Source organism: Mauremys mutica, chromosome 10 (genome assembly GCF_020497125.1).
Source record: "Mauremys mutica isolate MM-2020 ecotype Southern chromosome 10, ASM2049712v1, whole genome shotgun sequence".
Classification (NCBI taxonomy): Eukaryota; Metazoa; Chordata; order Testudines; family Geoemydidae; genus Mauremys; species Mauremys mutica.
Window position 1 is genome coordinate 11,375,061 of NC_059081.1, and position 12,275 is coordinate 11,387,335.

At 41.3% G+C, this 12,275-nt stretch overlaps 1 protein-coding gene across 4 annotated transcripts in view; it reads right to left on the reverse strand.

The window, feature by feature from the left end:
• The window catches only part of MYLK (myosin light chain kinase), a 325,041-nt gene that overhangs the window by 253,641 nt on the left and 59,125 nt on the right, over positions 1-12,275 (reverse strand). The window lies entirely within an intron of this gene.

Sequence of the window (12,275 nt, forward strand, 5' to 3'; positions counted from 1 at the left end):
CACCAGACAGATGAAGACTATGGAAAGGGGATACAGAGCACAGACTAGGCCCTTCAGGCTGAAACATGTAAAGTGCTAAGCATTTGGGGGTGCTTGACATTTGGCAGGATGAGGAGAGATTTTTGCATCTAGCTATACAGCTCAGAAAATAAATGCTTTAATAGAAACATTGATAGATCCTGAATTACAGAGGCATGAAAAGCAACAAGTCCAGAAGCACTAAAACCAAGATTAAGGCACAGGAACGGAGGTCTGATAAAACCTAAGCAGATGTACGAGGCATCTGCTTGAAGTTACACAATTCATCCACGGAGTGAAAATGTTTTTGTGCTTGTTAAAAGAAAAAAAGAGAGAGAGACCGACAGACACAGACCTACCCTGGCTTCAGCATTAGAAGCCAAAAAAATTCCCAAGTGTCTCAAGTAGAAATACATCTGTTAACTTAAATATTTAAAGATTTGCTTGCATATTGTTTGGGTTTACTTTTCTCTCTCCCTACACCCCAAGTCATTTTAAAAATATGCTCTATATAGAGGCCAGTATCCTAGCAACAGACAAGAGCATAATTTTGGCCACATGTTTGCCAGTACACTGAGGTTTCCGGATTCAAAAATTTAACTGACCAGGAAGTTCTTGCTCTTTTAAAAGAATTTCATAGGCAAAATTTATTAATCTATAACAAAAATATATAACTTACAGTAAGGACTCTGAAGCAGCATGGCTCAATTTTTAAAACCCACATTACTAAGTCTATAGGAGCCCGAGTAAGAGATTTAAAATGCGAGGTAGATTACAGCTGCAAACTCCTAGCAGGGCAGACAATTTTCTTGTTAATACATCTCCTTAGGATTTTCTCTTTTCATTAGTGTAATTTTTCATTTTTACCACATTTAAAGGTGAAAGCCAGCACGCCATTATAGATTCCACTCAAAGTGAAGCATGATGCTACATGGTATTTTTTGCCACAACACGTAAATTTGGTAAATGGGACACAGAAGCAGCATCAGTCTTCCAGCTATTAGAAATGGCTTAACTATAGCCTAGAAAAGAACATATGCAGTGCATTCAACCCAGTCAGACATAAAAGCCAGAAGGTTTAAATTAATTGTTATAGTTTATTTCCTAGATAGTTTATATAGTTTTCCTATAGTTTATTTCACCAGAACAAGCAGCGCATTTGAATGTCTGTTCTGAAGCTTTAAACTAGCTGAATCAAAAATTACTCCCTTTAAGGGTGTGACTTACAGGATCAAACTCGCCTTCTGGACAGGGCCGGCTCCAGGGACAAGCCGACCAAGCACGTGCTTGGGGTGGCACCTTGGGGCGAGGCGGCGCTCAGGGTTTTTTTTTTTTTGGTTCAGCCGGGCAGTGCTCGGAGGGAGGCAGAGGCTTGGGCAGCGCGGCACTCAGCGGGGGCGGGGGCTTCGGGCACAGCAGGGGGGGTTCAGCGTGCAGCGCTCACCGGGGGGGGGGTGTTATGGCGGGGCGGCGCTTTGTTTTTTTTTTTTTTTTTGCGCGCTTGGGGTGGCAAAAAAGTTAGAGCTGGCCCTGCTTCTGGATCCAACTAACTCCATTTAGATGTCTGAGAGCCTGGTTATTCTTGCATATCAGCTGTTTGACAGTAAAAAAATGAGGGTGAAAGGGTCCATCCACAGCAAAGGGAGGTAAGATCTAAAAAATCTCAACCACAAAGAGAGATTTAAGTGATTCTACTGCTTGTGAAAGCTATAGACTTAACAGACATGGAAACTGATGTCTTCCATTTACCACAAAAGACATAGAATCATAGGACTGGAAGGGCCCTGAAGAGGTCATCTAGTCCAGTCTTCTGCACTCAAGGCAGGACAAATTAATAACTAGACCATTCCTGACATGTGGTTATCTAACCTGCTCTTAAAAAATCTCCAATGATGGAGACTCCACAACTTCCCTAGGCCATTTATTCTAGTGCTCAATCACCCTCACAGTTAAGAAGCTTTTCCTAATGTCCAACCTAAACCACCCTTGCTGCAATTTAAGCCCATTGCTTCTTGTCTTAACCTCAGAGGTTAACAATAATAATTTTTCGGCCTCCTTTTTGTAACAACCTTTTATGTATTTGAAAACTGTTGTCATGTCCCCCCTCAGTCTTCTCTTCTCCAGACTAAACAAACCCAATTTTTTCAATCTTCCCTCACAGGTCATGTTTTCTAGACCTTTCATCATTTTTGTTGCTCTTCTCTGGACTTTCTCCAATTTGTCCACATCTTTCCTGAAATGTGGCTCCCAGAACGGGACACAATACTCCAGTTGAGGCCTAATCAGTGCAGAGTAGAGCAGAAGAATTACTCTTGTGTTTGCTTACAATACTCCTGCAAATGCAGCCCAGAATGAAATTTGCCTTTTTTGCAGGATTCAAATGCAACAGCACAGCCAAAGAGAAAAGATTAAAGAGCACCTACCCGTCTGTGGGCATGGTCAACTGCTGTCAGCCCCCTGACTTTTCACTAACTCCAAAGCACACACTGAAAAATAAAACTAACTAGTTTTGGACACTGCAAAAATACATCTAGTTCTCTGGAATTATCCTTTAATCCAAATCTTTACAGAGTTTCTACTCCTGTAAATCTTTACTGCTCTGGCTACATCCATGTTCCTTCCTTGTGCCCACAATGACATCATTTGATAATGGAGAAAATGGAAATTCACTGCAAGATTTAATGCACAGCCCTTCTAGGGGCAAAGTGATCCAAACCAACTGTATCAAATTAACTAAACTGTAACAGAGCTACTGCCTTATGGGCTTTATACAGACTTTATTTACAGGTCCAATGGGGACAGACACGCGATTGCTGGAAAATGCAGTTATTGAAAGGCCTTTATTTAGAACAGGGCTGTGTCAGATTAAACTTGTTTCTTTTCCATGAGACACAAGATGTTAAGGTAATTTGAAGGCTGATATGTCTATAATTTGAAGGGGAGCTTTTAGTTCAAATTCTTGCGTTTGTTCTCAAAACAATTTGCTCTCTCCTTTTATGGACTGTACAGTATAATCCTATTTTTTAAGGATTGGGGAATACCTGAAACAGATATTCAGGAGAGCTAGTTGGAAGGATTACAAAAGATAGTTCATCGGCTTTTACCGGGGCTATGGTTCATTTAGCATGGCCCCTTAAAGGTAGCTAGCATTCTCTTTGCTGCACTGTGGGGATATGTGACCCACAGCAGAGAGCTGGGATAGTCTGGCCACAGGAGACATACCCAAGTTCAGTTAATTGGAGCTGGGCTATGCCAGGCAAAAATGCAGACCATCCCCCACTAAACAGAACCATCTTCCTTAGCGGTTTTCAATGAACAATGTAAAGTTATTTCCCTCCATTCCCATCTCACCAAAGGAATGTTTAGTTTCCCTTGCTTTATGAGCACTGTGCAACAATGTTTCTATTTTCAACAATAACTTCTGTCCTTGGGACAACCTTTTCTCCCTTTCTGTTGTTCATAAGTTCCAATATATCTGGCTCATGTGGTACACTGCAGCGTGCACAAGTAGCTCACGCTATAGATTAAGGTCAAGTCCCAGCCATCAACCATTGCAGCCCCACCCTTTTCCACTTGCTTGCAACTTTCTCAGATGCTTTAGGCAGATTTTTACATGTGAGGTCTCAGTATGTGCCTGATTCTGCACACTCTGGTTTTACCTGCCTGGTTCTGCAACCCTTGAGAGACTGTAGAGTGTGCCCCTTCACCGTGGGCACGTGCAGAAGTGAGACAGAGCCACTTTCTCTGCCCATTCTGTGGTGATTAGTACTCTCTGCTTCTCGCATGCCCATGCAGTGGACAGACACAGTGTGGCCTATAAGAATGTAAGCTCTTTGTGCCAGAGGCTGAATAGTCTCTATATGGTGTTGAGCACACAATGGCTAAGCCAGAAAAATAAACTGAGAGTTAGATAATTGGTTCATCTATGGAAAAAAAAAAGGTCACGTTTCCATTTTTTTTTATACCATGGGGGACAAATTATGTCCTAAAATTGTTCTAGTGCAGCACTCTAAGTATGGCCATCCATCTCTGTTAAACTGACTCCTCCCAAACGTTGAGAGTTACTATCTATATAGCTGAGGCTCCTACCATGTGCTTTCCAAACATGGATGAAGCCACAGTGCCAATTCTAAAGCACGTACAGCCTAAAAAACAGAAGGATCCAAAGGGGGGGCAAAAGGGATAAAATGCAAGTGACCAGGATGATAAGCATGTGCTCCTGCTGCTAGACGTGGAACAATGCCGTATGTGTATAGTTTAACTCGTGTCCATATAAATAGGGAGCTGTGGAATGCATTAAGTATAGACACTCAGTACTCCTATGAAAGCAGTTCCGATCTATCAGAACGATAGAGGATTGCCTCCTAATGTTAGCAATAGTCAAATCAGTCTCTGTAGAGGAAATATTCAGGTTTGCATCTCAAGTTGCAGTGGGGGAGGTTTAGGTTGGATATTAGGAAAAACATTTTCACTAGGAGGGTGGTGAAGCACTGGAATGGGTTACCTAGGGAGGTGGTGGAATCTCTTCCTTAGAGGTTTTTAAGGTCAGGCTTGACGAAGCCCTGGCTGGGATGATTTAGTTGGGGATCGGTCCTGCTTTGAGCAGGGGGTTGGACAAGATGACCTCCTGAGGTCCCTTCCAATCCTGATTTTCTATGATTCTATGATCTGTCTCAAGACCACACAGAACACAGCAGCATTTTCCAGTCCTTTCTCTCTTCTGGAAACAGCAGAGTGTTGGGGTTCTCCTCTCCCCCACGCTGACGCACGCAAACTTGTTTTGGTGGGATTTCCCACAGTATCACGATGGATCCCCACCAGAGATACGGAGGTGGGTGAAAGAGATCCATTTTATAGTAGAGCCTTCCCAGCTCTCCAGAAACAGGAGAGAATTCTGAGGTACTTTTCTACAGGTGAATTGCACAAAAGAAGAGATGGCACCAACCAGATCTCCTTTTAAAGGGGGATATTCCAGGCCTGCAAGAGGGCAAGCAATCCACCTTATTCCTTAACCTCACTTATTACCCTGAAAACTCTCTACTGAGAAAAGATCTGAGGTCTGACTATTGAACGGCTCCACTGACAGCTACTTCTTGACTATTCCTCTCAAAAATGTAAGGGCTTGTGAATTCTGTACCAAAATTCAGCTTTCCAAATGCTAAACAGACAGGGGAGAACTTAACATTTAGCCAGTCTCTTCTAGAGAAAGGAATATTGGTGGTAGCAATGACTAACATGTTTGACATGCAGCACTAAACTGTCTTGCTTAGCAAAGTCATGTCCAAAGCAGAGAATTACATTCCATTCTGTACATCAGATGCTGTTCACCAGTGAAAGTCCCATAAGGCATACAGGAAAAAAAGCTAAAGGAAAACTGAAGTGCAGTGGTTGGGCTGCATGCGAGGATGATTTCATGAAGCATTCACCACCTCATTTTCAAGAGCCTCCTTGCCCATTCCAAGTGACTGACAGGGACAGCTTCCTTCTTCTGTCCACATTAGACGTAGTCTCCAATAAAACCTCTTTGCTGAAGTTTTTATTAAATGTGCCATAGAGTTACCATTGAGTTTACATGGGTCTGAGAGCGATACTGAGGCCATTTCCAACCTGAATAAATAATAAAAAATAAAGCTCAGTTTCACCAAGAATGATTTATGTCTTGGAATAAAACAGTCTGATGAAATACTGTTATTTGAAAAAAATCTGTTTGCATGGAAAGCAATGGCACTGGCCAATTTTTTGCCTGATGGCTGAAATACTGCCCTATTACTCACTCGAAATCTCTGCTTAGCAAACCTGGTTGTTTTTCAATACTCTCTCTCTCTCTCTCTCTCAAATCAGTAACAATATTGTTTTTAGCTACTGTGTGTAATAAACTTTTTAAATAACATAATTATTATGTATTTGGGACTGCAAGTTATTGGGCCATCAGTATTTCAATCTATATAATATTTTACTTGCATTGTGTTGCCTACATATTGCAAGAAGCTTCTAACAATGTGACTTAAAGAGGATTTCAAAATGAAGTCTAAAGAGTTGTTCTCTTGGTACAATGTACCAAATGTTTTCAATGTCTATCGATGGTTATCCCATAAAGTAGGTTTCTTTCCTGTGTTTTAGAAGCTATTTTTTATTTTAAAGTTTGGGTGTGAGTGGAGAATTGTGAGATTTTAAAATCCATCCAGTCTTTATATGACATTTATGGAAAAAGATAACAGATCTCTCTGTGGCTGACAGTTAATAATAATGAAACCCTGCACTTATAACTTTCCATCTTCAGCTCTTTATAAATGAGAATTACAACTAGAGATGACGGAAAATAAGGCACAGAAGTTAAGGTTGACATTTTCATAAGCTAGTCTGATTTACATGCTAGATGATCACAGTAGTCTCTTCTGCCCTTATGATCTATTAAACTCAGGTACATCTGAGTGCAAACCCCAGATTTACATGAGTGTTGGCCAGACATACACACTTTTGCAGGTTCACGTGTAAAATTTTGTGCCAAGGTAACTTCCTCAAGGGCACAGAGATGGAGTTAGAACTCAGGAGTTCCTGTCTCAGTTCTGCACTCTGAGCACAGCCATAGGCCTGATCTCTTCACTTATATCGGTTTTGTCTCACATCATCTCCGCTGACTTCAGTGTAATTACTCCTGATTTACATTGATACCAGCGAAAGGAGATTCTAGCCTTCATCTAGGCTATAGCACTTAACTATGTGATCTGAGGGAAGACAGCCTAGTGATTTAACACAGACGTTTAGTTATAAATCAATAGGATAACAATTAAATTAATTCTTAACATTGTTCACCAGGCCCATTCAATCCATGGCCTCTCTGAAGAGACTCTCTCCTGATACTACTTGTGATGATTATGCTTTTTATCACAGACCCCTGTCCTCTTTAAATAGGCCTAAATCATTTGCTTATTTCACATAGGTTTTCAGATTATACAGATTTCCTTATATAAAATAAACCACCAATTGAAGGCTTGAACTAATTTCAAACAAGTGACCAAGAAGTTTAATAGGTCATAAGGGCAAAAGAGACTACTGTGATCATCTAGCATTACCTCCTGCATAACACAGGCCAAAAAGCCACACACAATAATTTCTCCATTAAACCTATGATTTCTGGTGGGGCATTCTTTTAGAAAGACATTCACTCGTGATTTTTCTGGTAAATTAAATACTGTATATTGGAAATCTCTTCCTCATGTAGGTACTTGTAGACTATGATCAAGTCACCTTTTGAAAAAATAGTTCTGTTGAGCTCCTTTAGTTGTTCACTATAATGCATGTTTTCCAGACCCTTAAACAGCTTTACAGCTCTTTTCTGAACTTTTTCCAAGCTTTTGGCTTCCTTTTTGAAGTGTGAGCACCAGAACTGGACACAGATTTCTAGTAATGGTCTCACCAATGCCTTATACAAAAGTAATACCACCTTCCTACTCCTGCTTGATATTTCCCTGCTTATACATCCAAGAATTATATTAGCTCTCTTAGCTTGAATATCACACGTGTTAACTTTTGAGCATTCATGGCCTGCCATACAATTTCTATTCCCTGATGTGGCCCTCGGGCCTAAAAGTTTGCCCATCCCGATTTAGGGATTTTCCATGGATATAATTTCATAAAGTCTTCCATAGCCTTATAGTAACGATGCAGTCAGATAGGTAGCAAATATCAAAGTGGAAATGAAAAAGAGCAAGAGTTTTGCGAATAGCTATTTTTTGCCCCCAAACCCTCATAAATGGGAACTTTTATTTGTCATGTTTGTTGGAACTGAATTTGCAAACTGGATGAAAAGCAGCTCTTCTCTCATTATAGCCTTTCCCATAACTAGTTGAATTTTTTGGAAAATAAGCCCTTCTCTGTTTAGAAACAATTATGCTTTTGCTCTACAGAGTGTCTGGTTTTCTCTCTCTTCGTTGTTTAATATAGAAGATGTCTGCATAAAAAAGGATCTTTGTTTCTTAACAGTTCACCTGCTGCTGCTTATTTTCCACGTGACATCTGTTTGTGACATCAGACATTTCCTGAGCAATCACGTCAGCAAGGGCTTGGTAATTAAAGCTGCCATATAAATGCATACAATCACGTGTCCCTAAATTAATTTGGTGCAGTACATTTTAAAATTAGTTAATTTAGTGCAGATTAATTTAAATTTCTAGCAGAGCACTGGAAACTGTATTGGACAATACAAACAGCAATACTGACAGCTTCCCTCCCACCTTTCTGGATGTGATCTCCAGTCTCCCAAAGAGAGGGTTAGGATTGCAGATGGGGAATAAGCAGTGGGGGCAGACAGAATTCCCAAGAAATAAAAGTCCTGCTTTCACACAAGATCTCTCAGTACTGAAGAATGAAGAACATGCATGCTATAGTGCAGCAAGAGAACTGCTTCTAAACAGTCACTGAGTTTCATGGGGCATGAGCAGCTCTCTAAGGAGAAAACGTAAGGCATTTCATGTCATTGGGGTCTAATTTCTGCATAATGTGAAATGTGTTAGGCCAATCAAGGAATCTACAGAAGATATCAATATTTTGTCTGTTTAGTGAATGTCGTTTGCCTGTGTGAGGAATGGAAGATTGATTTCCACCGTTACACAGTTAGAGCTGGCTTTATCGAAGCCAGCATGGGCTAGTAAATCGAGCACTGAACTAGGGGTCAGGCTACACAACTTCTATTCGCAGCTCAACCACTCACTTCCTTCGTGACTTTGGATAAGTCACTTCCTCTCTGTATGCCTCTTTTTTCCCCTTCCCCACTTTGTCTTGTCTCTTTAGACTGTAAGATCTGCACTGCAGGAACGGTCTCTCAATACATGTTTGAACAGTATATAGTACAATGAGGTCCCGATCTCAGATGGGACCTATAGGAACAAACAATACCACCACCACCACCACCAAATCCTCTTATTTTCAGGTTTTTGTTACAAGTTAGGGTTCCACAACTCATCACAGGCCACTTAGAGATGACTAAATAACTGAGCACCCCCCTCCAGGAAACAAAAGCTTAAATCACCAAATAGTATGAAGAACCTCAGTCCTGCTGCAGGGCCAAGTCCTTGGCTACTCATTCCACACCCACCATTAAAAGCCAGAGCTCACTAAGCCAATAGATGGACTGGTTTCCCTTGAAGTCACACCCCACAATGAGCACAAATTCATTACAATGGTACCATATGTGCTCAGACAAAATTATCTCCAGTCAGATTGGGCTCTTTAGACACAGCAAGATCAAACAGTTCACAAAATCCTTTGATGGAAATTTAATTCCTTTAAAATATGCACAAGGTAATTGAGAACACATTTAGGATATTTCAGACTATAAACAGTAGATCTCCGGCTGAGTTGAACAAATAGCATTAAACCTTTTTCTCTCTTCTGAAAACAGTGCTCCCAAGCACAATGAACGTATGGGTTTTCTGTACCAGACCTGGGACCCAATGCTTGCAAAAGAAGAGCTTGCTTTAAAAAGATAGATGTGACCGCAGAAGAGAGAAGTATTTAGGAATCAGTTGTAGACATCGCATTGTTCACTCAGCCCCACTTTCGTAGCACCTGGACATGCATTCTAGTGTTGCCCCTTTTTGATCTGAGCAGTCAGTCAAAGTTTCAGGGCCCTGAGGACATTCCAGTTGGAAGTAGAAATTGATGGTCTTTGATGCAGTTTTGTTTACTTACAAAGAGAGTGTACAAAATCCTGTGTCTATGAACACAGAAGGGATCAAATAGCAGGAAAGAGCTTCTTTTGCTCATAGCACCAAGAGCACCCTTTTCAGCCTGTACTCCTGACACAACAAACCTCTCCTCTGGTGTCTTCCAGGGTCAGCCTGCTGCTCTAAGCTGCTGCTTTTGGCTGTCTCTCTCTCTGTCTTTGCCAGTTTTTCTGTTCTGACTTCTGTCACACATACACATCTTCCCTAAACAATATTCTGAAAAAATAGTTGCTGGGTGGTTTCAAACTCTTCTTTTGTCATAGGTGGGATTTTTTACCTCAACCCATAACAAGGTTCCATCCATCTCATAGCACTAGATTAAGCACAAGCCTGTGTCGATCTTGGCTTCTTTACAAAGCTTCAGTAGAGGGCTAAAAAAGGGGCTTCTATGTTCACAATCTACATTCTGGGTTTCAGCCCTATGCACTTAGAAAAGGCTGAGATATTTTATCCAGAAATTATGGACTCAGAATGGAAAATCCAACCCTAACCGGCTCCCTTGATGTTATGATTAGGGTTGCCACCCATCCGGGTTTTACCCAGATATCCAGTTTTGGGCTTTTGTGTCCGGGTGTCATTTAGGGTTGCCAGGTGCCTGATTTTTGGGGACCTGGCAACTCTAAATGGCACCTGAACCAAAAGTATGTTTACCACGGGGCAGGTGGAGGCACCAGCCCATTAACCTGCACCAGCCCCCGCTCAACAGGTACTGCCTCCTACCTGCAGGCAGGCTCCTTGAGACAATCTAGTGGGCGACGGGTGAGGGGGAAGAGGAGCAAGCAATGGGGGTGGGGTCTTGGGAGGAAGAGGTGGTGAAGGGGTGGAGCCTTGGAGAAGAGACATAGCAGGGGGAGGGGCTTCAGGGGTCCAGTTACCAGCAATAAGGTGGCAACCCTAGTTATGATTTCCTTCCTTTTCTGATATAGGGAAGTGACTAAGAGCAAGGGGCATGTATCTTACAATACAACCCTGTTGATGGACTTTCAGTACAATTGTCCCCCTCCTACATTAAAGGAACATTATATTTCGCTGTGTGTAACTGACACCTCAGCCTCATGCTATGTGAATCTGGCTGTCTCTGCACAAGAAAAATCCAAGGCTTTAGCATAGTTTGGAAGGACAGAGAATAAGGCTGTGACTATGCTATGAAGTAGACCCTTGTTTTAATGATCAGACATAAAGCAAATAACTGTTCAATCAGATCTCCCGATGGGTTGTCATTTTTATATAGCTAGGCACTACACTCCCTCACTTTAGTAGTGGTGGGTAAATGTCATTTATAGACACGTACATGTGATGCTTCATTTTGTACCCAGTACGCCGTGTGATAATATGCTGACAAGTGCATTACAAATGCTGATGGACTAGCCAGTACTTTTGTGGTAAGTTGCTCAGATGATTATCAAGGATGTCTAATAATAATGGCTAAAACTTCATGTGAACCTCATCTGAATCTTCATTGAATGATGCATACATACCCAGTGCACAGTGAGAAGTTTCTTACTTGGGGCATACAACTACCATAATTGCTGCCAAGACATTCAAAGTTATCTCTACAATACCTTCTCTGTCATGCTGTTCAGTGTCTGGCACAATGTATTTCAAAGGAAACATAACATCGAAAAAATTAACTGTTAGACACTGTTAGACACCGAGTCAGCCAAGCACAATTACCCTGAAATATCTCCCCAACTCTTTTATTAGTGAAACTGGAAACTTCCTAAGTTTAATGTCAGCTAATGTAGCATTGATAGTTAAAAAGATATTTGTCCAAAACCAGCTCTGAGAAAATCTTAATAATAGTGGGGGATTTCAATTATCCCCATATTGACTGGGAACATTTCACTTCAGGACGAAATGCAGAGATAAAATTTCTCGATACTTTAAATGACTGCTTCATGGAGCAGCTGGTACGGGAACCCACAAGGGGAGAGGCGACTCTAGATTTAATCCTGAGTGGAGCGCAGGAGCTGGTCCAAGAGGTAACTATAGCAGGACCGCTTGGAAATAGTGACCATAATACAATAGCATTCAACATCCCTGTGGTGGGAAGAACATCTCAACTGCCCAACACTGTGGCCTTTAATTTCAAAAGGGGGAACTATACAAAAATGAGGGGGTTAGTTAGACAAAAGTTACAAGGTACAGTGACTAAAGTGAAATCCCTGCAAGTTGCGTGGGCCCTTTTTAAAGACACCATAATAGAGGCCCAACTTCAATGTATACCCCAAATTAAGAAAAACAGTAAAAACTAAAAAAGAGCCACCGTGGCTTAACAACCATTTAAAAGAAGCAGTGAGAGATAAAAAGACTTCCTTTAAAAAGTGGAAGTCAAATCCTAGTGAGGCAAATAGAAAGGAGCACAAACACTGCCAACTTAAGTGCAAGAGTGTAATAAGAAAAGCCAAAGAGGAGTTTGAAGAACGGCTAGCCAAAAACTCCAAAGGTAATAACAAAATGTTTTTAAGTACATCAGAAGCAGGAAGCCTGCTAAACAACCAGTGGGGCCCCTTGACGATGAAAATACAAAAG